This window comes from Hordeum vulgare, chromosome 7H, assembly GCF_904849725.1.
Source record: "Hordeum vulgare subsp. vulgare chromosome 7H, MorexV3_pseudomolecules_assembly, whole genome shotgun sequence".
Taxonomy (NCBI): domain Eukaryota; kingdom Viridiplantae; phylum Streptophyta; class Magnoliopsida; order Poales; family Poaceae; genus Hordeum; species Hordeum vulgare.
Genome location: NC_058524.1, coordinates 181,118,846 through 181,143,341, shown reverse-complemented (window position 1 = coordinate 181,143,341; position 24,496 = coordinate 181,118,846).

Sequence of the window (24,496 nt, the reverse complement as noted above, 5' to 3'; positions counted from 1 at the left end):
TTTTAGTCTTTGCTGATTTCTTATATGCATGATTTGATATCCTTGTAAGTCTCTCCGAGTCTTGGGTTTTGTTTGGCCAACTAGATCTATGATTCTTGCAATGGGATAAGTGCTTGGTTTTGGGTTCTTACCGTGTGGTGACCTTTCCCAGTGACAGTAGGGGCAGCAAGGCACACATCGTATAGTTGCCATCAAGGGTAACAAGGTGGGCTTTGTCGTAGATATGAGATTGTCCATCTACATCATGTCATCTTGATAAGGTGTTACTCTGTTCTTTTGGACTTAATACACTAGATGCATGCTGGATAGCGGTCGACGTGTGGAGTAATAGTAGTAGATGCAGAATATCGGTCTACTTGTTTTGGACGTGATGCCTATAGATATAATCATTGCCATAAATGACGTCACGACTTTGCACGGTTCTATCAATTGCTCGACAGTAATTTGTTCACCCACCGTCTACTTGCTTTCATGAGAGAAGCCACTAGTAAACACTACGGCCCCCGGGTCTATTCACACCTGTCGTTTCCACTTTTGCTTTTACTTTGCTTTGTTACTTTGTTGCTTTCAGTTCTCACTTGTCGAACAATCCATAAGGGATTGACAACCCCTTCATAGCGTTGGGAGCAAGATTTTTGTGTTTGTGCAGGCACTTGTGATACTCCTTCACTGGATCGATACCTTGGTTCTCAAACTGAGGGAAATACTTACCACCGCTGAGCTACATCACCTTTTCTGCTTCGAGGGAACGCCAACGCAAGGCTCCAAGGCCACGGGGGAAATCCTTTGCATATTTTCCTAGGAAGTCCCTTAAGGCGTAGCCGTAGCAGAAGGACTCCTCGTGCCGTTGCTGAGGAGTATGAAGACAAGAACAGTCTCACTTCAACACTCCTATTTCTGGCGCCGTTGGAAGGTCTTTTGTTGTAGTAGCAGAAGTATTTCTGGTGCCGTTTCCGGGGAAGGAGACATCTATCTAAGTAGGTCTCACAAAGTCATCTCTTGCATTTACTTTTTTTGCCAGTTGCCTCTCGTTTTGCTCTCCCCCACTTCACATTTGCCGTTTTCATTTGCCTTTCTCCTTTGCCGTTTTCTTTTGCTTTTTGCCTTTTGCCATTCCCTTTCGCTCGCCTGCTCTTAGGTTTGTTCGTGAGAGACCTTTTCTCATGGCCAAACCAAACTATTTCAGAAAATTGGAGGAGATTGAAACTAATGTCAAAGGTTTCATGTCTTCTCAGTTTGACCAAAATAGTTACTTCCGTAGGGAATTAAAAGAGCAAAATTCCTTTTTGGTCTGTTTGAATAAAGAGGTTGATGATATGGCCATTGATTGCCTTGCACTTAATTCTCAGCTTGCTCACCTTGAAAAATTGGTGGGCCAAATTTCTAACAAGCAGGCTACCTTAGTCAATAAGATGGCAGCTAAACCTGAAATTTGTGATGCAAATCACGAAGATCTTAAAGTGCTTGGTGTGTCTCCTCTTGAATCTTTCTTTTCGTGTGTCAAACCTATTGATGGAGGGGCTGGATATGAATCCACTTTGGTTGAAAAACGCCCCAATGATTCAGAGTCCACCTATCTTGATGATAAAGGTGTGGAGAGTGGAGTAGAAGAAATCAAAATTTTGGGTAGTAATGAAACTCCCACTTTGGATTTCAAGGAATTCAATTATGATAATTGTTCCTTGTTTGAATGCATTTCTTTGATGCAATCCATTGCAAACTCTCCACACGCTTATAGCCAAAGCAAAGCCTTTACCGCGCATATGTAGATGCTATGATGAAATCTCTTGAAGAGAAGCTCGAACTAGAAGTCTCTATACCTAGAAAACTTATGATGAGTGGGAATTTACTATCAAAATCAAGATAAAAAACTATGAGTGCAATCCTTTGTGTGATTTGGGTGCTAGTGTTTCCGCGATTCCAAAGTCTTTATGTGATATTCTTGGTTTTCATGAGATTGAAGAGTGTTCTCTTAATTTGCATCTTGCGGATTCTACTGTCAAGAAACCCATGGGAAGGATCGATGATGTTCTTATTGTTGCAAATAAGAACTATGTACCCGTGGATTTCATTGTACTTGACATAGATTGCAATCCTTCATGTCCCATTATTCTTGGTAGACCTTTCCTAAGGACTATTGGTGCTATCATCGATATGAAGGAAGGGAATATTAGATTTCAATTTCCTTTAAAGAAGGGCATGGAGCACTTTCCTATAAATAAAATAAGATTGCCTTATGAATCTATGATGAGGGCTACTTATGGTTTGAGCACCAAAGATGACTATACATGATTCCATCACCTTTTGCCTAGCTAAGGGCGTTAAACAAAAGCGCTTGTTGGGAGGCAACCCAACGAATCTATCCTTTTTCTTTCTGTTTTGTTTTTTCCACACTTTCATAATTATGTTATGATTGCGTTTTCTGTGTTTCTTTTTGCGTTTGTGCCAAGCAAAACCGTTATAATTAGTCTTGGGGATGATCGTTTGGTCATGCTGGAAAAGACAGAAACTTTCTGACCACGAAATGAATTTTCATTTTTTTCTGTAAGAGCTTTTGAGTTGATTCTTTTTTCTGCTCATTGCTACGCAAATTCGTCAGACTTTCGTAATTTTTCAGAATTGTTGAAGTACCGGAAGTATACAGATTGCTACAGACTGGTCTGATGTTAACAGATTATGTTTTTGTTGTGTTGGTTGCTTATTTTGATGAAACTATGGATAGTATCGGGGGGTATTAGCCATGGAAGATTAAAAATACAGTAACCCAAAATCAGCATAAGTAGAATTTAAATTTGCTACAGTACCTAAGGAAGTGGTGGTTTTCTTTCTCATACTAATGTTCTCACGAGTTTCTGTTTAAGTTTCGTGTTGTGAAGTTTTCAAGTTTTGGGTGAAGTTCTTATGGACAAAGAGATAAAGAGTGGCAATAGCTCAAGCTTTGGGATGCCCAAGGCACCCCAAGAGATTCAAGGATGTCGTAAAATCCTAAGCTTGAGGATGCCCCAGAAAGGCATCCCCTCTCTCGTCTTCAATCCATCGGTAACATTACTTGGGACTATATTTTTATTCACCACTTGTTATGTGTTTTTGCTTGGAGCACCTTGTATCGTAGGAGTCTTTTACTTTTTGTTGTGTCACAATCATCCTTGCTGCACACCTAGAGAGAGAGACATGCACTCACCATGATTTTGTCGAAGCTTCACTTATATCCTTTGGTAGACAATTCAGCTCACATGTGCTTCACTTATATCTTTTGAGCTAGATACTTTTGCTCTGTGTGCTTCACTAATATCTTTTAGAGCACAGCGGTGCGTGGCTTGGTAGTTTATCTATGCTTTGAAAGTAGTCTCAAAAGGGGTAGTTATCCAAAGGGATACGAAAACTTCCACCTTCATGTGCATTGAATAGTTAGAGAAGTTTGATTCATCTTAATTAGTTTTGAGTTGTGGTTTTGGTAATATTGAAGTCATGCTAGTAAGGTGTTGTGGATCTAGAAATACTTGTGTTGAAGTTAGTAATTCCCGTAGCATGCACGTATAGTGAACGGCTATGTAATGAAGTTTGAGCATGATTAGTCTTTTGATTGTCATCCTTTGTGTGGCGGTCGGGATCGCGTGATGGTTTATACCTACCAACCCTTCCCCTAGGAGTATGCGTTAAATGCTTTGTTTCGATTACTAATACAACTTTTGCAACAAGTATATGAGTTCTTCATGACTAATGTTGAGTCCATGGTTTAGATGCACTTTCACCTTCCACCATCACTATCTTCTTAGTGCCGTGCAACTTTCACCGTTGCACAAAACCCACCATTAGCCTCCCTCAAAACAGCCACCATACCTACCTACTATGGCTTTTTCAAAGTCATTCCGAGATACATTGCCATGCAACTACCACCATGACATGTGCCACCACGTCTACATTGCCATTGCATGATCATAAGATAGCTAGCATGATGTTTCCATTAATGTCTATGCCATGCTAGATCATTGTCACGGTACACTACCGAAGGCATTCCATATAGAGTCATCGTTGCTCTAAGTTTTGAGTTGAAAGTGTGATGATCATCATTGATGGAGCATTGTCCCATGTGAGGAAATAAAAGAGGCCAAAGATGCCCACCAAAAAAAAGAGAGGCCAAAGAGCCCACCAAAAAAATGAGAGAAAAAGAGAGAAGGGACAATGCTACCACTTTTCCACACTTGTGCATATTAAGCACCATGATCTTCATGATTGAGAGTCTCTCGTTTTGTCACCACCATATAGCTAGTGGGAAATTTTCATTATATAACTTGGCTTGTATATTCCAATGATAGGCTTCCTCAAAATTGCCTTAGCTCTTCGTGAGCAAGCAAGTTGGATGCACACCCACTAGTTTTCTTTAAGAGCTTTCACATACTCTTAGCTCTAGCGCATCATTTGTATGGCAATCCCTACTCATTCACATTGATATCTATTGATGAGCATCTCCATAGCTCATGGATATGCCTAGTTAATGTGACCATATTCTCCTTGTTTTTTCTTGCAACCTCCACCACACTCCACACCACTTATAGTGCTAAAACCATGGCTCACGCTCATGTATTGTGTGAGAGTTGAAAAGGTTTGAGAAAGTAAAGGTGTGAAACAATTACTTAGCCAATACCGGGGTTGTGCATGATTTAAATTCGTTGTGCAATGATGATAGAGCATAGCCAGACTATATGATTTTGTAGGGATAACTTTCTTTTGGCCTTGTTATTTTGAAAGTTCATGATTACTTTGCTAGTTTGCTTGAATTGTTATTGTTTCCACATCAATAGCAAATTATTGGTTTGAATCTAATGGATCTGAACATTCACGTCACATAAGAGGAGTTACAAAGGACATCTATGCTAGGTGGCATGAAAGCATCAAAAATTCATTCTTTATCACTTCCCTAGTCGAGGACGGGCAAGAGTTAAGCTTGGGGATGCTTGATCCGTCTCAAACGTATCTATAATTTTTGATGGTTTCATGCTGTTATCTTGTCATCCTTGGATGTTTTATGTACCTTTTATATCTTTTTTGGGACTAACTTATTAATTCAGTGCCAAGTGCCAGTTCCTGTTTTTTCTGTGTTTTTGGCTCTTTGCAGATCTGATTTTGGAACGGAGTCCAAACGGAATAAAATCCCCGAAATAAATTTTTCCCGAACGGAAGAAGATCAAGGGGCTTGAGGGCCAAGCCAGGAGGGCTACAGGGGGCCCACAATCCCCCTATCCGCCACCAGGGGGCGGCGGATGGCAGGCTTGTGGCCTCCCTAGCGCCCCCCTGACCTAGCTCCTTCACCTATATATTCCCTAAAATACAGAAAAAAATCAAGGGATCCACGAAAATACTTTTCCGCCGCCGCAAGCTTCCGTTTCCGCGAGATCTCATCTGGAGACCCTTCCCGGTGCCCTGCCGGAGGGGACTTTGGAGTTGGAGGGCTTCTACATCAACATCATCGCCCCTCCAATGACTCGTGAGTAGTTCACTTCAGACCTACGGGTCCGTAGTTAGTAGCTAGATGGGTTCTTCTCTCTCTTGGATCTTTAATACAAAGTCCTCCATGATCTTCATGGAGATCTATCCGATGTAATCTTCTTTGGCGGTGTGTTTGTCGAGATCCGATGAATTGTGGATTTGTGATCAGATTATCTATGATATATATTTGAGTCTTTGCTGATTTCTTATATGCATGATTTGATATCCTTATAAGTCTCTCCGAGTCTTGGGTTTTGTTTGGCCAACTAGATCTATGATTCTTGCAATGGGATAAGTGCTTGGTTTTGGGTTCTTACCGTGTGGTGACCTTTCCCAGTGACAGTAGGGGCAGCAAGGCACACATCATGTAGTTGCCATCAAGGGTAACAAGGTGGGCTTTGTCGTAGATATGAGATTTTCCATCTACATCATGTCATCTTGCTTAAGGCGTTACTCTGTTCTTTTGGACTTAATACACTAGATGCATGCTGGATAGCGGTCGACGTGTGGAGTAATAGTAGTAGATGCAGAAAGGATCGGTCTACTTGTTTTGGAAGTGATGCCTATATATATAATCATTGCCATAGATGACGTCACGACTTTGCGTGGTTCTATCAATTGCTCGACAGTAATTTGTTCACCCACCGTCTACTTGCTTTCATGAGAGAAGCCACTAGTACACACTACGGCCCCCGGGTCTATTCACACCTGTCGTTTCCACTTTCACTTTTACTTTGCTTTGTTACTTTGTTGCTTTCAGTTCTCACTTGGCGAACAATCTATAAGGGATTGACAACCCCTTCATAGCGTTGGGAGCAAGATTTTTGTGTTTGTGCAGGCACTTGTGATACTCCTTCACTGGATCGATACCTTGGTTCTCAAACTGAGGGAAATACTTACCACCGCTGCGCTACATCACCCTTTCCGCTTCGAGGAACACCAATGCAAGGCTCCAAGTCCACGGGGGAAATCCTTTGCATATTTTCCTAGGAAGTCCCTTAAGGCGTAGCCGTAGCAGAAGGATTCCTGGTGCCATTGCTGAGGAGTATCAAGACAAGAACAGTCTCTCTTCAACACTCCTATTTCTGGCGCCGTTGGAAGGTCTTTTGTTGCAGTAGCTGTCCCCATAACAACCCCAAGCATGTTAGGAGCGCTCATTTATGTAACATAACACCGGTAGCTCAAAGTAAGGCTGCAAAGGTGGAACAAAACACCAGGCTGGAAAGGCCGAGCCTTCCACCTTTTACCAAGTATATAGGTGCATTAAATTAAATAGCAATTAATATGGTGATATAACAAGGAACTCATGTTATGACATGGAAGCAACTGCACCTGCAACTAGCAACACTATCCAATGGTTAAGCAAGCGGTAACATAGCCAATCAGTCGTTTGCTAGGTTGTAAACAGGTTGAAGGTTTTCATGGCAATGTTGAGAGGCTGATATTTAACAGGTGGTAGGCAGCGAGACATAGCGAAAGAAACGAGACAACTAGCATGGCAATGATAGTAATGGTATCTAAGGGAATGATCATCTTGCGTGTGATCCCGCTTGGAAGAAGAACGACTCCGTGAAGTAGACGAGCGGACGTAGTCGAACGGATCCTCACACTCCGAAGCGGATCGGAACTCTATCGAGACGGCACGATATTCATCACAGCACATGGACGACATGATGCACACCCTAATATGATGCATGATCGGTTAAATTATGCGAGGCATGGCATGGAAATTCACAACAGTCAAATGCTACACATTAAGCGAAGCTCAATATGCAACGAGTTGCATATTGATGAAACTCCATATTTAATTATTTAGTTCACTCCTGTTTATTAACACGGCAATATTAAAATGTTGTTAAACATGTCAAGGGTGAAGCACAAATTAAACTACCTATCTAAAAAAAATTAAATGAGGTCGGAAACAACCTATAGCATCTCCGAACTGACCCCATGTGTTAACTTATCTGATCAGATCTGTCCTAACCGCATTTTATGTTTGTTAAACGGTAAAACAAAGTGGTTCACGTAATTCTACTTGTCATTCTAGTCCATTTACATATATGACTCATCTCCAACGGAGCTACGGCTAATTAACTACGGACTAAACTATTTTTATCACGTTGACACGCAAACCAATGCAAAGAGCATGCTAAACAGTTTTAAATATGTGTGATAGTTGATAAATATTGATCTATGCGAAATTCTAGCCAAGTTACATATATAACTTGTCGCAATCCGACGCATGGATTAAAAGATATGGGCATTTGAAAATCATGCAAGTTTTCTGAAATTCTAGTAATTAGCTAAATTCGTCCACCAGGAAAAAAGAACATGGGCCGAAATCTGATGCTACACGGGCGTAACACGTGAGCGCAAAACAACTAAACAACGCCTAAGTGGGGTTTAGGGATCGCGGAGGAACTCACCTTGTGGGCTGAAGGAGGTCGGCTCGGTTGGGCCTCGAGCAGCATGGCGTGAGGAGCGGGGCCACTCGGGCGCAAGACAGCCCAGCCACGGTCAACGTCATTCCCTCAATCCAGATCGGATCGGGGATGGCAGCGATCCGCCCGAGGCCGACGGTGGCTAGCGGCCGGTGGCCGGCGCAAGGCAGTGCGGCGGGTCCAGGTGATGGTCGATCCGACTGGACCTCGCCGGATCCGGACCACACAACGCCGGCGCGCCAACGAAAGGAGGCGGGGCGAGCAGAGAACGCCGGTGGTGGCTCGGGGCACTGCAGGTAGTGGCGGGCAAGGGGGGACGAGGTAGTGAGGTCGGGCGGCGCTGCATTGGACGTCGACGACGGCGGCTCGCAGGGAGAGCCCTTGCTGGCTGGCCGGAGAATACGACAGGGCGGGGACGAGGGCCGCGGGGAAGGCTCGGAGCAGCCACGGGAGGAGCTCCCTGGTGGCTCATGACACGGGATGAGCGGGCACGATGGTGGCTGCATTCGGGCCCGGGAGGACCCGATCAGGGTCGTGCAGGCTGGCGGCTAGAGGTGGGAGAGAGGAGGTGTGAGTGGGGCTGTACACGGATTCCGAGGTGGAGATTAGGGTTTGCTGACTATGGGTCTATTTACAGGAAAAACAGGGCTAGGGTTAGCAACTATCATCCGTTTTCGGACCGTTTGATTGCGACCGGACGGCTCTGGAAGCGGAAGGGCTTAGGTTTGGCTTAGGTGGTGTGACGGGATGTGTAGTATAGGCTAGGCGGAGATGTGAGGGAAAACGGTTATCCCGGCGATAGTGTTTAAAACAACAAAAACCGTCCGATGATAAACCAAAGACGGTGCCGCTACGGTCGACCGTTCGGGTATCAAACGGACTCCGATGCGAGGAAATTTGGCAGGCGGCCTACCTATATTGTATTAAGATCGCACGCCAAGTCTCAACCCAATCCGAGAATATTTTTCGGACACCTTTAAAAACAATATTTTATCAATGTCGCGGGTCCACGACGAACGTGGGGAGAACCAACAACTAATAACAGATGCAAGTTTTGAAAACTAGCGGCAACGGAGTGCTGACGCAATGCAGATGATGCGCATGATGCGATGACGAATGCGACACACAATCTAATCGCACGTCGGTAATGGAATAAGAGGGGAATCTTCTAGAGCGTCGGTCTCGGGTTGTCACAACTCTCCTACACTAACAATAGATCTCGCCCCGAGATCTAAGAACGAAAAGGGGAAGAGGATGAGAAAGCAACAGGTAAACTTAGTTGCTTCTTTGACAAACGAGTGAAACCATCGATCCTTGAAGGTTGCAAAGAGAAGAACAATGATATGAGAAACAAGCAAGAATTCACACAAAATTTCGGTAGCACTTCGGTAGGAAATTGAGGGCAAAAAATTTGATAAGATGGAAAGATCTTGAGAAGATTCACAATGAACTAACTAAATTGAATAAGCAAGGAGAGAACATGATCTTGACAACCCGAGATGATTGATTCAAAGAGAGTAACACCACAACAACTCCGGGACAAGAGAAAAGAAACTAGATCTTGAGAAGAAGGAATGGAGAAGAAAATGAAAACTACTACCACAATTGAATTTGAGAAGCATCTTACAAGAAGGATAGAACGGGGTTGTTGGAAAACCAACAATGAAAAGAATAAGCTTGTTGTGGGCTTATGGAAACCATCTCAAATAATGAGGTGATAACCAACCACTAACAAAAGGAAGGATTGCTTGGGAACAACAAGAAAGGCAAAACTTCTTACACCAAGAGGATATATTGAGAACTTGGATCAACGATGATCACCATAATAGCAACAATCCTTAGAACAAGCTTCAGGTGAAATCTAAACCAAGATAGTTCAATGAAGAAACCATGGGTCAAAATATCTCATGATCAAAGGATTTGGTGGGTTTACATATTTAATTCTTGAATCAACTTCTCTTAGAGACCCCTCCACTAACAAGAATGCTATAACACCACCTTAAAGGATAAAGGAGGAAGAATTGCACTTTGGGATGCAAGAGAGAGAAAACTTGAGGTTCTCCAATAAGAATCTTGAAGAACACATTGAGAAAAGAATTTTATATCATGAGCCACTCTAGAAGAAGAATTGAAATCACTTGATGGAACAAGAATAATAATTATGTTATGCTTACCCTTCATAAAGTTAAATTGATGACAATCACAGATTTAACATACCACTTATTCTTCTTGAATTTTTTTGAAAAGAGATAGAGATAGGGCACAAACACGAAGAAGCTTTGAACGAACCACAGGCAAGACTTTAAAACGAGAGGGAAAACTTTGAATGAATGGAGATGCAAGAGAGCTACGAGATCATGATCCACCTAGAAGGAAACTTGAAGAAGCCACTGGAATAATTGAGAGACGAACGAAGAGACAACAATTGAGAAGAATTGAGGATGAAAGCGGAAAGCTGAGAACGAAGAAATCTTTTGAAATGATGGCCTTCGGAGGATCAAGAATGAAAAGAAATTTGAAATGCACAGGATAGCAAGAAAGGGATTACTCATGATTGGAAACAATTGGAAAGAATGGCACCAAGCTGAAATGACAATCTTCACAAGAATGGAGCAAGAGTTAAGAGAAACACTCATTCGGCCTTCCAGGCTGAACATGATGAGGAGAACACCACCAAGAATAACTGAGACACTCCGGAATAATGAAGAATGAAAGGTTGAGCCAAAGATGAGAATTAATTCAGATTGATCTTGAATAAGGAATATGACTGATGGAATCCATACTTACATCATAATTGAAAAGAATTAGAGTTCTCCGGGAAAAGATTAGAAGAGCCAGATAAGATCCTGGGAAAAACATGTGGGTTATGGGCCCACTCAAAGAAACGACCGTTGAAACAGTTGCTTAGAAAGATAGATTGCACCGGTATAAATAAAAACTTAATGAGGTGAGAACCTCAAAATAATTGAAAGGATTGAAAACAGGAAACTCTGAGAATCTTCAACACACCAGATAGAATAGAAAGAGATGAAAACAAAAAAGGCTTGATAAGAATTTCCAACATGGGAAAGAATTTAAAGGATGAAAAGGATATGATGAACATGGATAGCTTGAATTGACTCCACCAGAAAAGAGAACAAGAATGAAGAAATTATGAACTAGCAACTCCTGAGAATCTTCACAAGGAATCACCGGGAACAACCAAAAGATAAGATGGCAGAAGCGCCACTGAAAAGAAAGGCACTAGGATGATAATCTAATCACTGAAGAAAAGGGCGGGAGGGCGGGGAAAAACAAAGACAACTTGGGAAAGATGAGATGAACTCCGGAAAGAAATGAGATATTGATCTTGCAAAATTGGAGAGGATTGAATTCACTTGAAGAGAAGAACACCGGATGAAAAAGAATTGACATGACGACTCCGGTTGACAAGAACTGATAAGGCAATTTGATTGAGCAAAAGAATTTGCATTCCCATAAAAATCTGAGAACACCTCTTGGAAAGTTATGAATTCACCACTTGACATTGAAGCAACTCGAATTACCACACTCCAACAAAAACAAAGGATGCGGCTTACGAAACAAGGCGGAACAAATTCATGAAAGAGATTTCGTCCAATATTTTCGTGGATAGGATCGCACGGGCTCTATCCTACAGTAGCCATCATGTACAAGGCAGTGCACATGACATACGAAGCGTCCCCAAGTCGTAGCAAGCTACAAGGACTCTTCAAGACACAACGAGAACCGCTGTAAGACGACCGTGAACAAACAAATCCACTATATGTCGAACCCCAACCTCACATCATGCATCTGTAGGAAGATTGTCCTATAAGTAACTACTTGAATTCCCACCTAAGAACTCCTGAAATTTCTGGTCATGCAATCGGGTCCACGGATACAAGGAGTAAAATCCATCACTCAACTCCTAGCAATAACACTACCCGTCGAGTGTATCATATCCGTCAACACATAAGCAGAGATCTCAGAAACTCATCTATCTCACACCCTCAAAAACACAACGATACTAAGTATGGCAGTACCCCCGAACTCTCTGCACCGGTACTGGGGATGCCGGGGTTATCTCGCCACTACCAGTATCAAAGCAATTTCGAACATCCTTCGCCCTAAGATACTAAGAAATCTGAATGATAACGATGTGCTCAAGAATCCCCAAGAGCTCAACTCCCCGGAATAAAATCAACACAGCAGGAGGCACCAAGTCAGAACTCCGTCACATCGACATCATATAGATTACAAAAATATCCGCTTGATCCTAATTTTTTTTGAGTGAGTAGAGGAGTAGAATTAAAATTATCACGTCAAGATTCCTCACCAGAGCATAGAAGAGGAGAAAAAATAATCCTACTCTCCAATATATAACTAGACTCAAAGTACTTTTTCACTAGACTCGACAAGGCCAAGTTCGATCAATCAAGTGGGCTCCTATGTCGGTACTACTCTGATACCAACTTGTAACACCCAAGATGTGGTCCTATCCTTATTTTGGCGCAAGGGCCTCGACAGGGATAGAAACACATCTCGTCGTTTCACAAGAATGGATATCGTTACAAGGACATGTACTGAAAAGATGAGTATAAGGAGTTGGCTTACATTCGGCACAAGCTACACCAAGATCACCTCAATAAAGCAATATACAATCATCATGAAGAAGAGCAGAGTCCGACTACGGACAAAAACAAACGGTAAAAGAACGACGTCCATCCATGCTATCCCAGGCTGCTGGCCTGGAACCCATCCTAGATCGATGATGAAGAAGAAGAAACTCCAAATAGCACAATCTGTGCGCTCACGTCAAAGTAACTCTTTACCTGTACCTGCAATTGGTGTTGTAGTAATCTGTGAGCACACGGACTCAGCAATCTCATTTCCAAAGGTATCAAGACTAACAAAGCACAATGGGTGAGGTATGGTTAAGTGGTGAGGCTGTAGCAAGCGACTAAGCATTTATTTGAGATGGCTAACTTACGAGTACAAGAACAAAAGAGGGGGATGATCTACGCATGTCGGACGTGAACTAATAATGATAAAAAAATGATCATGAACACCTACTTACGTCGGACATAACCCCACCATGTCCTCATCCGGATACAGAACTCACGAGAAGACATAGTCACGGTTACGCACTCATTTAGCGAGTTTTAATTAAGGTTACTTCAAGTTTTCTAGAAACAGATGTTAAACAAAGTTTCCACGTTATCACATAACCGCGGGCACGACTTTCTGAAAGATTTAACCCTGGAGGGGTGCTCCAACTAGTCCATCAGAAGCTACCCCATGCTGCGTCGGAATGACCTCGACCAGGGAAACACATGATCTCCTCGGGTTCCTATTGGAAAACCTCAACCTCGAGATAACCCAAAGAATCCTTAGAATCCCTCGCACAAGACGCTCGAGAAAGGTAAAACAAGTACACCAAGGCCGCCCGGCGTGTCGGCGATCCTCATAGGAGCCGTGTATCTCGTTCTCAGGACAGGACGGATGAGCACTACGTACGGTGGCCGGATAGACATCCCCCGAGTTGCCTCGGGTGGCCCCGCAAGTGGATCTATTTTGGACCAGCACCATCAACACTGGCCCTCCCTGTATTATGTAGAATTGTTCCCCGGGTTCATGACGCCCTATGTTTTTCTGTATTATCAGAATTATTATGTTGGGCAAATATAGTACCAATGTTGGGCCTTGCCAGACGAGCTTTATCCCAAAACGAGAATCTAGGGGGTCCCCATAACAACCCCAAGCATGTTAGGAGCGCTCATTTGTGGAACATAACACCGGTAGCGGAAACTAAGGCGACAAAGGTGGAACAAAACACCAGGCTAGAAAGGCCGAGTCTTCCACCTTTTACCAATTATATAGGTGCATTAAATTAAATAGCAATTAATATGGTGATATAACAAGGAACCCATGTTATCACATGGAAGCAACTGCACCTGCAACTAGCAACGCTATCCAATGGTTAAGAAAGCGGTAACATAGTCAATCAGTGGTTTGCTAGGTTGTAAACAGGTTGAAAGTTTTCATGACAATGTTGAGAGGATGATATTTAACAGGTGGTAGGCAGCGAGACATAGCGAAAGAAACGAGACAACTAGCATGGCAATGATGGTAATGGTATCTAGGGAAATGATCATCTTGCGTGTGATCCCGCTTGGAAGAAGAACGACTCCGTGAAGTAGACGAGCCGACGTAGTCGAATGAATCCTTATACTCCGAAGCGGATCAGAACTCTATCGAGACGGCAAACCGGAAAAAAGAATCAACACACGATATTCACCACAACACATGCACGACATGATGCACACCCTAATATGATGCATGACCGGTTAAATTATGCGAGACATGGCATGGCAATTCATAGTCAAACGCTACACATTAAGTGAAGCTTAATATGCAACGAGTTGTATATTGCGAAACTCCATGTTTAATTATTTATTTCACTCTTGTTTATTAACACGACAATATTCAAATGTTGTTAAATATGGCAATGGTGAAGCACAAATTAAACTACATATCTAGACATTTTAAATGAGGCCGGAAACATGTTATAGCATCTCCGAACAGACCCCATGTGTTAACTTTGTAATCAGTTCAGATCTTTCCTAACCGCATTTTATGTTTGTTAAACGGCAAACAAAGTGGTTCACGTGATTCTACTCGTCGTTCTAGTCCATTTACATATATGAAGCATCTCCAACGGAGCTACGGCTAATTAACTATGGACTAAACCGTTTCTATCACGTCGACATGTAAACCAATGCAAAGAGCATGCTAAACAGTTTTAAATATGCATGAGAGTTGAAAAATATTAATCTACGCGAAATTCTAGCCAAGTTACATATATAACTTGTCTCAATCCGACGCACGGATTAAAAGATACGCGCATTTGAAAATCATGCAAGTTTTCTGAAATTCTAGTAATTTGCTAAATTCGTCCATTGGGGAAACATAACATGGGCCGAAATGTGATGCTACACGGGCCTAATTGGTGAGGGCAAAACAAGTAAACAACGCCTGAGCGGGGTTTAGGGCTCGCGGAGGAACTCACCTTGTGGGCTGAAGGAGGCGGCTCGGTTGGGCCTCGAGTGGTCTGGCTGGGCCAGCAGCATGGCGTGAGGAGCAGGCCCACTCGGGCGCAAGGCAGCCCAGTCACGGTCAACGCCATTCCCTCGATCCATATTGGATCGGGGATGGCAGCGAACCGCCCGAGGCCGACGGTGGCAGGCGGCCGGTGGCCGACGCAAGGCAGTGCGGCGGGGCCAGGTGACAGTGGATCCGGCCGAACCTCGCCGTATCCGGACCACACGACGCATGCGCGCCGCCGAAAGGTGGCAGGGCGAGCAGAGAACGCCGACGACGCCTCGAGGCACTTCAGGCAGCGGCGGACAAGGGGGCGACGAGGCAGCGAGGTCGGGTGGTGCTGCGGAGGATGCTGCCGCCAGCGACTGGCAGGTAGAGCCCTCGGTGGCTGGCCGGAGCTTGCGGAATGGCGGGTACGAGGGCCGCGGCGGAGGCGCGGAGCACCCACGGGAGGATGTCCTTGGTGGCTCACGACACGGGAAGATCGGGCTCGGTGGTGGCTGGATTCGGGCCGGGGAGGGGCCGATCTGGGTGGTGAGGGCCAGCGGCTGGAGGTGGGAGAGAGGAGGTGGGAGTGGGGCTGTGCACGGACTCTGAGGTGGAGACTAGGGTTTGCTGACTATGGGGCTATTTATAGGAAAAACATGGCTAGGGTTAGCAGCTATCATCCGTTTTCGGACCGTTCGATTGCGATCGGACGGCTTCGGAAGTGGAGTGGCTTAGGGTTGGCTTAGGTGGTCTGACGGAATGTGTAGTATAGGCTAGGTGGAGATGAGAGGGAAAACGGTTAGCCCAGCGACAATGTTTAAAACAACAAAAACCGTTCCACGATAAATCGAAGACGGTGTCGCTACGGTCGACCGTTTAGGTATCAAACGAACTCTGATTGCGACGAAATTTGGCAGGCGGCCTACCTATATTATTTTAAGACCGCACGCCAAGTTTCAACTCAATTCGAGAATATTTTTCAGACACCTTTAAAAATATATTTTATCGATGCCGCGGGCGCGTGCGTGTGTGGTCGGGCTCAAAACGGTCAACGACAAACACGGGGAGAACCGGCAATTAATAACGGATGCAAGTTTTGAAAACTAGCGGCAACGGAGTGCCGACGCAATGCGGATGATGCGCATGATGCGATGATGAATGCGACAGACAATCTAATCGCACGACGACAATGGAATAAGAGGGGAATCTTCTGGAGCGTCAGTCTCGGGCTGTCACATAGTACCACTCTCCACAGCGGTAGTACCGCTCATGTGCAGGTTGAGTGAGTGGCTAACAGTTGGAATTGCCCCCCACTATATAAAGGAGGTCTTCTTCCCTAAGCAGCTCACCTTTCCCAACCATTAGCTCGATTGTTGCTCCAAGCTTCGCCCGATCTCTCTCGCTAGACAACAAAACTTGTTGATACTTTAGGGTTTTCTTGAGAGGGCCTTGATCTACACTTTCACAAAGAGAAATTTGATTCTCCTATTAATCCCTTACAGATCTTGTTACTCTTGGGTGTTTGAGAATCCTAGACGGTTGAGGTCACCTTGAAGCCAAATTCCATTGTGGTGAAGCTTTGTGGTTTCGTTGGGAGCCTCCTAATAAGTTCTGGAGATTGCCCAACCTTATTTGTAAAGTTCGGTTGCCGCCTTCAAGAACACCACTAGTGGAATCTCGACATCTTGCATTGTGTGAGGGCGTGAGGAGAATACGACGGCCTTAGTGGCATCTTGGGGAGCATTATGCATCCACACCGCTCCAACGGAGACGTGCTTCCCCTTAAAGAGAAGAAACTTCGATAACATCCATGTCTTCATCGATTCCACATGTGGTTACTTCTTACCTTTACTTTGTATTTGTTACTTGCTTGTTGTTGTAGTAGTTAGCATCATATAGTTTGCTCACCAAGTTGCATATCTATACAACTTATTTGTTGCTAAACTTAATTTGTTAAAGAAAAGCTAAAATTGGTAGTTACTTATTCATCGCCCCTTTAGTCAATCATACCGATTCTTTCACACTTCCACCTTCTTAGCTTGTGAAAAGTGACGTATTACATGTGGTTGTCGTAACGTGGAAGTTTTCCTTTTTTTTCTTAGATTTGTTATTTCAAAATGTTTTATCTTTTGAATAGTGCGTACAAATCTCAAACCGTTTTTAACGTTGGATTCCTCGCATTGAAATCTTGAAAGCTAGATTCTATGTTGATAGGTTTTGACGAACCTTTTTCCACAAAAACATAAAAAAAGACAAAAAAACCGTGCCTCTAGCGGAAGAAAAAACACGTTTTTATCTGTTTTCGGGAGGCACAAACGTGCCTCTCGCGGAAGCAAAACCATGGCTTTCATGGATGAAAAAAAGAAAACGCATATTTTTGCCATTTCCGAGATGTACGTATATGCCTCTCGTGGAAGCAAATCGATGGCTCTTGCGGAATCATAACTCTGCCTCTCGCAGAATCATGATCGTGCCTCTCGCGGAAGCAAAACCGCGCCTGTCGAGTAAGGAAAAAAAAAGAGAACGCATTTTTTTCATTTCCGAAAGGCATGGTCGTGCCTCTTGCGGAAGCAAAACCGTGCACTCGAGGAAGGAAAAAACATATTTTTATCGTTTCCGAGAGGCACGACCGAATCCACGCCTCTCGCGGTAGAAAAACCGTATCTCTCGAGAAAGGAAAAAAATATTTTTTTTTGTGAAATAGCAAATTTGATTTTTTGGAAGGAATGTTAAGAAAGACACTTGGAAAAACCGAAACACCAAAAAACCCCAGAAAACACCATTCACAAAGCCGAAAACACATGCGAAAAATAAAAATAAAATAAACTCCAAAGAAAACGCCTAAAGCGTGACACATGATGGAAGTTGAGAACGCGCCAAGCGACGACACCTGAGAGTGAACCATGGGAGGGTCCCGAGGGAGCTTCTATGTGGCACACGTCGTGCTCGGAGGAGACGCTTTGGGCCGGCCAATTTGTGAGGCCAATATTTTTTTAGTTCAAGATTTTTCATTTTCTGTATTTTATATTCCAAATAAATTTGATTGCAAAAAACTTCCGAATTTTAAAATGTGCATTTGGAAAAAATGTTGAAGAAATCAAAAATGTGTGCGGATCCAACTTCTTTCCTGAATTTTACAAAAAATATTCCGTATTCAAAATAGTTCATGATATCTGAAAAAATGTTCAACATTTTGAACCAATTGTTTGTTTATTCAAAAATACTATGAAATTAGAAAAATGGTCGCAAATTCATAAATTGTTCATGAATTTTTAAACATACATATGAATTTCGAAAAAGTTTATCAATCTAAGAAATGTTTGCCGATAAAAAAGATAATATGTTCAATAAATGTCCATGCATTTCAAAAGATGTTTCCTAAAAATATAAAATGTTCCTTAGATATAAAAATTGTTCCCTGATTTCCAATAAATGATAGTTGATTCAAAAAGTGTTAACCCAAAATTGTTCACAGGTTTGAAAAAGATTTTCATTTCTTCCTAAAATGTCCGCGAGTTTGTAAAATATGTTCATAAATTCGGAAAATGTTCAAGATTTCAAAACAAAATCACTAGTTCATAACCGTTCATGATTTAAAAAAGCTAAAAATTAAAATATATTCATAAATTTAAAAAGAGGGCCGTTAAAAAGAAAAGCAAAAGGAAGAAATAAATAAATAACATAAAATGAAAATATACAAGAAAAATAAAAAAGTAAAATAAGTAAACAAAGAAATAAAATTTTAAACTCAAGTAAAAATAAAAACAAAGAGAAGAATAAAAAATGGTTCTAGAATGTTGTGTGGAAGGAATCATGCAATGGGCCAGCTCGCTATTTGGCGTCCTACACGTTAAATAGGAGTGGACACATATATCGCTCTAAGCGATCCATATCACTTTGGAGCAACTAGTCAGCGAACGCTTCTTCGGAAGCCTTCCAGCGATCCCTCCCACGCGTTATCACTTGGCGCGTTTCTAGCCGTCGCCACGTATCACGCTCTGAGCATTTTCTTTGGATTTTTTTTAATTTTTTCGCACGTGTTTTTGCCTTATTTGAGTGGTTTTTTTCAATTTTTTTGGTGTTACGGTTTTCACCGGTCTTATTTTTTTTCCAGAAAAAACACGTTTCTAGTTTTTTATAGAAAAACACGTTTTTTTTGCGAGAGGCACGGTTTTGCTTCCGTGAGAGGCACGGTGTTGCCTTCGCAAGAGCCACGGCCGTGCCTCTCAGAAATGAAAGAAAAATGCGTTTTTTTTTCATTTTTTGCGAGAGACGCGTTTTTGCTTCCGCAAAAGGCACGGTTTTGCCTTCGCGAGAGGCACGTCCGTGGCTTTTGGGAAGGGGAAAAATGCATTTTCTGTTTTTTTGCGAGAGACACGGTTTTGCTTTCGCGAAAGGCACGGTTTTGCCTTCGCAAGAGGCATGCCCGTGTCTCTCCCGAAAGGAAAAAAACGCGTTTTTTTCTTGCGAGAGGCACGGTTTTGCCTTCGCGAGAGGCACACCCGTGTCTCTCGCAAAAGGGGAAAACGCATTTTCTGCTTTTTTTTCGCGAGAGGCACGGTTGTGCTTCCGCGAGAGGTACGACATTGCCTTGGCGAGAGGCACGGTCCGTGCCTCTCGGAAATGAAAAAAAAATATGTGTTTTCTGTTTTTATTTTCTATCGCGTGAGGCACGGTTTTTCCGTTCAGTTTTTTTCTTTCGGTTTTCCGTAAAAAAAAAGTTCGTCAAAACTTATCAACATGAAATCTAGTTTGGAAGATCTTGACGCGAGAAAGCCAACGGTGAAAACGGTTCGAAATTTGGACGCACGGTTTAGGAGATAAAATGTTTTGAAAATACGCATCTACGAAAAAAAGGGAAAACTCTCAGTTTGTGACAAGTGACACACATACAGTGCGCCACTTGTCGCAACCTGTAAAGGTGAAAGTAATCGTTGGAAGGTGTATTCGCTAACTAGTCATTTCGGTATCACTTGCGTGGCCTACGAGCTGGTTTCTAGGGTGCTCGATTTCTATTTTTCTATTGGTTTTTCCGCCTTTCTTTTTCTTTTTTCTTCTCATCAGACCTTTGCCTAGGCTTCAGGTTCTAACCGGTTTTGATTTTCAAACATTTGGCGCTGGTTTTGTTTCAGGTTCTAATTGGTTCTTACCTTTTTTTTCTATTTTTGTTCCACGTTTTGTTTTAGAAAATGTTCATCTTGCATTTTAAGAATGTCTAGTTTGTATTAGGAAAAAGTTCATCAGACATGAAAGTAAATTCGCTGCACACTGGAAAAAATTATGTATATAATTTTTTTGTTCAGTGTGTGTATTTGAAGAAATATTCACCGTATATTAAAAAAGTTTCAACATATAGTAAAAGATATTTCAGTTTTTATTTGGAATAAACTTGTTCAACATATATTAAAAATAAATCAAATTATATTAAATAAATGATTTACCTTATATTGAAAATTTTCCTGCTATTTTTACAAGTTGTTCAGTGTGTATTTTGAAAGTTTTTACCATATTTTCTAAATTTGTTCATTGTACATTTTTTTTTGTCGTAGCAAAAAATTGAAGTTTGTATTTTGCAAAATGTGCACCGTATATTAGAAAAAATGTTTGTACTGCCAAAAATAAAAAGAATCTAAAAAAACAAGAATAAAAACCATGCCTGAAAGAGAAAGGAAAAAAGGGGAAACAAGGAAAGAAGGACAATCATTCATGTACTCATGTTTTTTGTAGGATAATATGTATTTATGTCTACCGCTCGCCGGAGGATACTCGCGCATGGTCTGAGGCCCATGTAAGTGCTAGAGACGCGAGCAACACTAACCCTTGTTGCTCACTTAGAGCATCTCCAACAGCCGCGCTATACTAGCGCCGTGCCGCAAAAAAGGCAAATATAGCACGCGCGCAACGCGACGGACAGCTCCAGCGGGCGCGTTAAAACCGCGTGCGCGCGCTAAAACGAGTTGGGCGCGCTGGCCATAGCACCATCCCGCGCTGTGTATTTTGGGCGTCCACTTCCGCGCGCGGCAGACTCGAGCGCGCGCGCGAACTCTCCCCTTTTCTTCCTCCTTTGCTCCCGCGCACGCCGGCGCCAGCGCCCCTGTCACCATGGACGCGCACACCGGCACCCCGCTGACCCCGCTGTACAGCCGCAACCCCCCCCCCCCCGCCGCCGCCGCCGCAGCCGCCGAAAACCCTAGCGCGGCGGGCGTTGGCGCTGGCGCCGCCGCCGCCGTCGGAGCTCCGCCTACCGTCGGCCTCGCGCGCAGCCTCTTCTTGCCGCCGCGGATGACCACGCCGACGGGTGGCGTCGCGCCGGCGCCGTCCCGTGTCGCCGCCGCACCGTCGGAGCGGAAGAAAGGAAAAACATCCGCGAAGAAGAAGACGAGGGACGGCTCCGGCAGCTCGAAGACGAAGAAGAAGCTTGAAGGGCGGCGGACCGGCGCGGCGCCTACCGAAGCGCTGGCGAGCTCACTCGTTGAGCCGGCGGCCGACGCGCACCTTGTGTTCGACGAAATGCCCCCAAGGTGAAAAAAATCCAACTTTTATTTTCTTGTTATTTTTTCAATGCATCATCATATAGATAGCTTATATTTGCATCATTCAAAAACTTTGTAGTCTCAACGATGATGCATACATGTCAACTATGGGTGTTGGGTCCAACAATTCGCATTGGTCTCAAACCAATGACATCCATTTGGACGAGCATGAGTTTGAGGTGGACGAGGAGGGTGCGGGCATTGTCGAGGCGCCGAAAGGAAGAGCGGGCAATTACACCACCAACGATGACAAATTACTATGCAATAATTGGTTGCAAGTGTCGAGGGATCCATCCGTTGGAGGTGATCAAAGTAGAGATGCTTATTGGGGGCGAATGAAAGAACACTTTGATGCTCAGAACGTGAGTGGAATTGACCGCTCCGAGAGATCACTTCGGTCCCGATGGTCGACAATCAACTCGGATTGTCAAAAGTGGGCGGCCGCACAAAAGGCAGTTGACAAGCTTAACCCAAGTGGCACAAATGAGGATGATAGAGTAAGTGGCATCTCATACATGTTCATCATACTTGTTTTTGGTGTCCGAAGTGCTAACTTGTTTTGTTTTTCTTGTAGTACAACATTGCACAAAATTTGTTCAAAGAAGAGACGAGGACAACCAAGAAGGGGAAGATCAAGAAAGGAAAAAACTTTACCTTGCCTCATTGCTACGAAGTGTTGAAGGATGATGAGAAATGGAAGAAGCGTGAAGATTTGGATGATTTGCATTTGAGCAACAAACGCAAGCGCACAATTGAGTTGAATGATGACGAGGAGCAGGATGATGCATCAAGTGATGACGGCAAGAGAAGCCCCACACCCAACTCGGTTTCATACTCGAAACCAAAACGACCGGATGGGTGCAAGAAGGACAAAACCGAAAAGAAGAAGAGGAAAGGAGATGATGAGCTCACAAATGCTATGGAAGCTATTGTGAAGGCAAGAAAAGAAGCGAACGAGGTGAGGAAAATGACAAGGAACCAAGATGCCGCGGCCGAGGAGAGGAGGGTGGCCGCCGAGGAGAGGAAAGTGGCATTGGAGGAGAGGAAGGTGGGCATGGAGGAGCGAGCTAAGTTGTTGGAATGGGAAAAGCAATTGTTCTTCTTGAACACATCTTTGTTCAATGATGCGCAAAAGGAATATGTCAACCTTGCCCGTGAAGAAGTGTTGATTCAAAAAAGAGCCATGATCCGCACAATGGGTGGCGGTGGCCTTGGCGGCATGGGTGGCGCTGGCCTCGGCGCCATGGGAGGCTTGGGTGGCTTCGGAGCCATGGGAGGCATGGGTGCACCTCCGGCCGCCGTGGGAGGCATGGGTGGCTTTGGAGCACCCTCCAACGCTATGGGAGGCATGGGTGGCTTTGGAGCACCCTCCAACGCTATGGGAGGCATGGGTGGCATGAGTTTTGCTTCTCTCATGGGAGGCATGGGTGCACCTCCGGCCATGGGTGGAATGTCTTTCGATGTGCCTCACACACATACCCATGAAAATGCCGTTAAAGATCTTGCCAAGACCATCGGAGCTACACGTGATGCGGTGCGTGATGAGGTTAGGGAGGAAGATTCATCTTCGAAGGCGGAAGAATCGTCTTCGACTTTGTTGGATGATTGATGTGTTATATGTCTTCAACTTTGTTGGATTAACTTGTATTTTGAACTTGGTTTGTATTTTTAACTTGGTTGGATGAACTTGTGGGCATGACTTTTATTCATCAACTTGTTTGTGTTAAATTTCACATGTTCATTGCATTTTGATGAATGTTTCAAACTATTTTTTGTCCAAATGCCATATATTTGGGCGCTGCTACAGCGGCGCGCGCTGCATTTTAACGCGCTGCTGGACCGGAGCGCGCGCTGCATTTTACAGCTACTGCTGGAGCCAGCGCTGCGTGACGCGCCAAACCACGCGACCAGCGCGCGGCAAACTAGTTTTTTAGGCCGCGGCGCGAAGCGCGCCTGTTGAAGATGCTCTTAAAGTGGTACATTCCCCTCAAAAAGAAAAAACTTAGAGTGGTACATAATATCGTCCGTTAACGGGGTGCTGAGCAGGGAGGTATTTGGGGCATTTTCTATTTGGTGTTTAAGGAGTTTGTTGTTGTGCATAATGCAAACTGACAAACACCCCCACTCCGTTCCAGGCTGGCCCATGTGTATTGTTTTCGGAAACGCTTGTAGCCTGTGTGCCAGCCGTGGCGAGGCATGCAGCTTATAGTTGGTCAGGTCCGTGTCTAATTTTGCTACAATCGATGTTTAAATTTATTATAATTGTTCACTAAAAAAGTTACATCCACATTTAATTACTTCCCGAGTTCATCGAATTTTTTTGTTACAACCGGTGTTCGATTTTTGCTACAACCAGTGTTGATTTTTGCTACAATCGATATTAAATTTTTGCTACAATCGTTTACTAAAAAAGATGCATACACATTCGTCAGAGTTGTAATCCGAGTTCATCGGATTGTTTTGCTATAACCCACATTTTGTTTTGCTACCATCCATCATCAGCGTCTTTTTTGCTACGACCACGTTGTTATTTTTTTGCTAGAACCATGTTTTTCTGCATACGTGGCCGAAATTTGCTACATCACCGGTTGTTTTGCTACTATCAGCGACTTTTGCTGCATGAACAGATCTGACGGTCAAACAATACTCGATCTGACGGATCTGATGGCTCGCGTGCGACCGACCAAAAGTTTCGACCGACGCGCCGCCGCAGATTCAACCCATAAAAAGGGGTGCGTCTGATGTAATTTGAATTGGCGATTTGCTGGTTAAATATACGCTACAGCAACACACCAACCATCACATATGATTTGAGTATCTACGTCTCTTTCGATCTTTTCCTCTTTCTTTTTTATTTTTTTCTTTTCTCTTCTTCTTTGTTCGATGAACCTTAACTTCAAAATCTTTATTTTTCAAAATTAGTCATATTATTTCAAATTCTTTGAA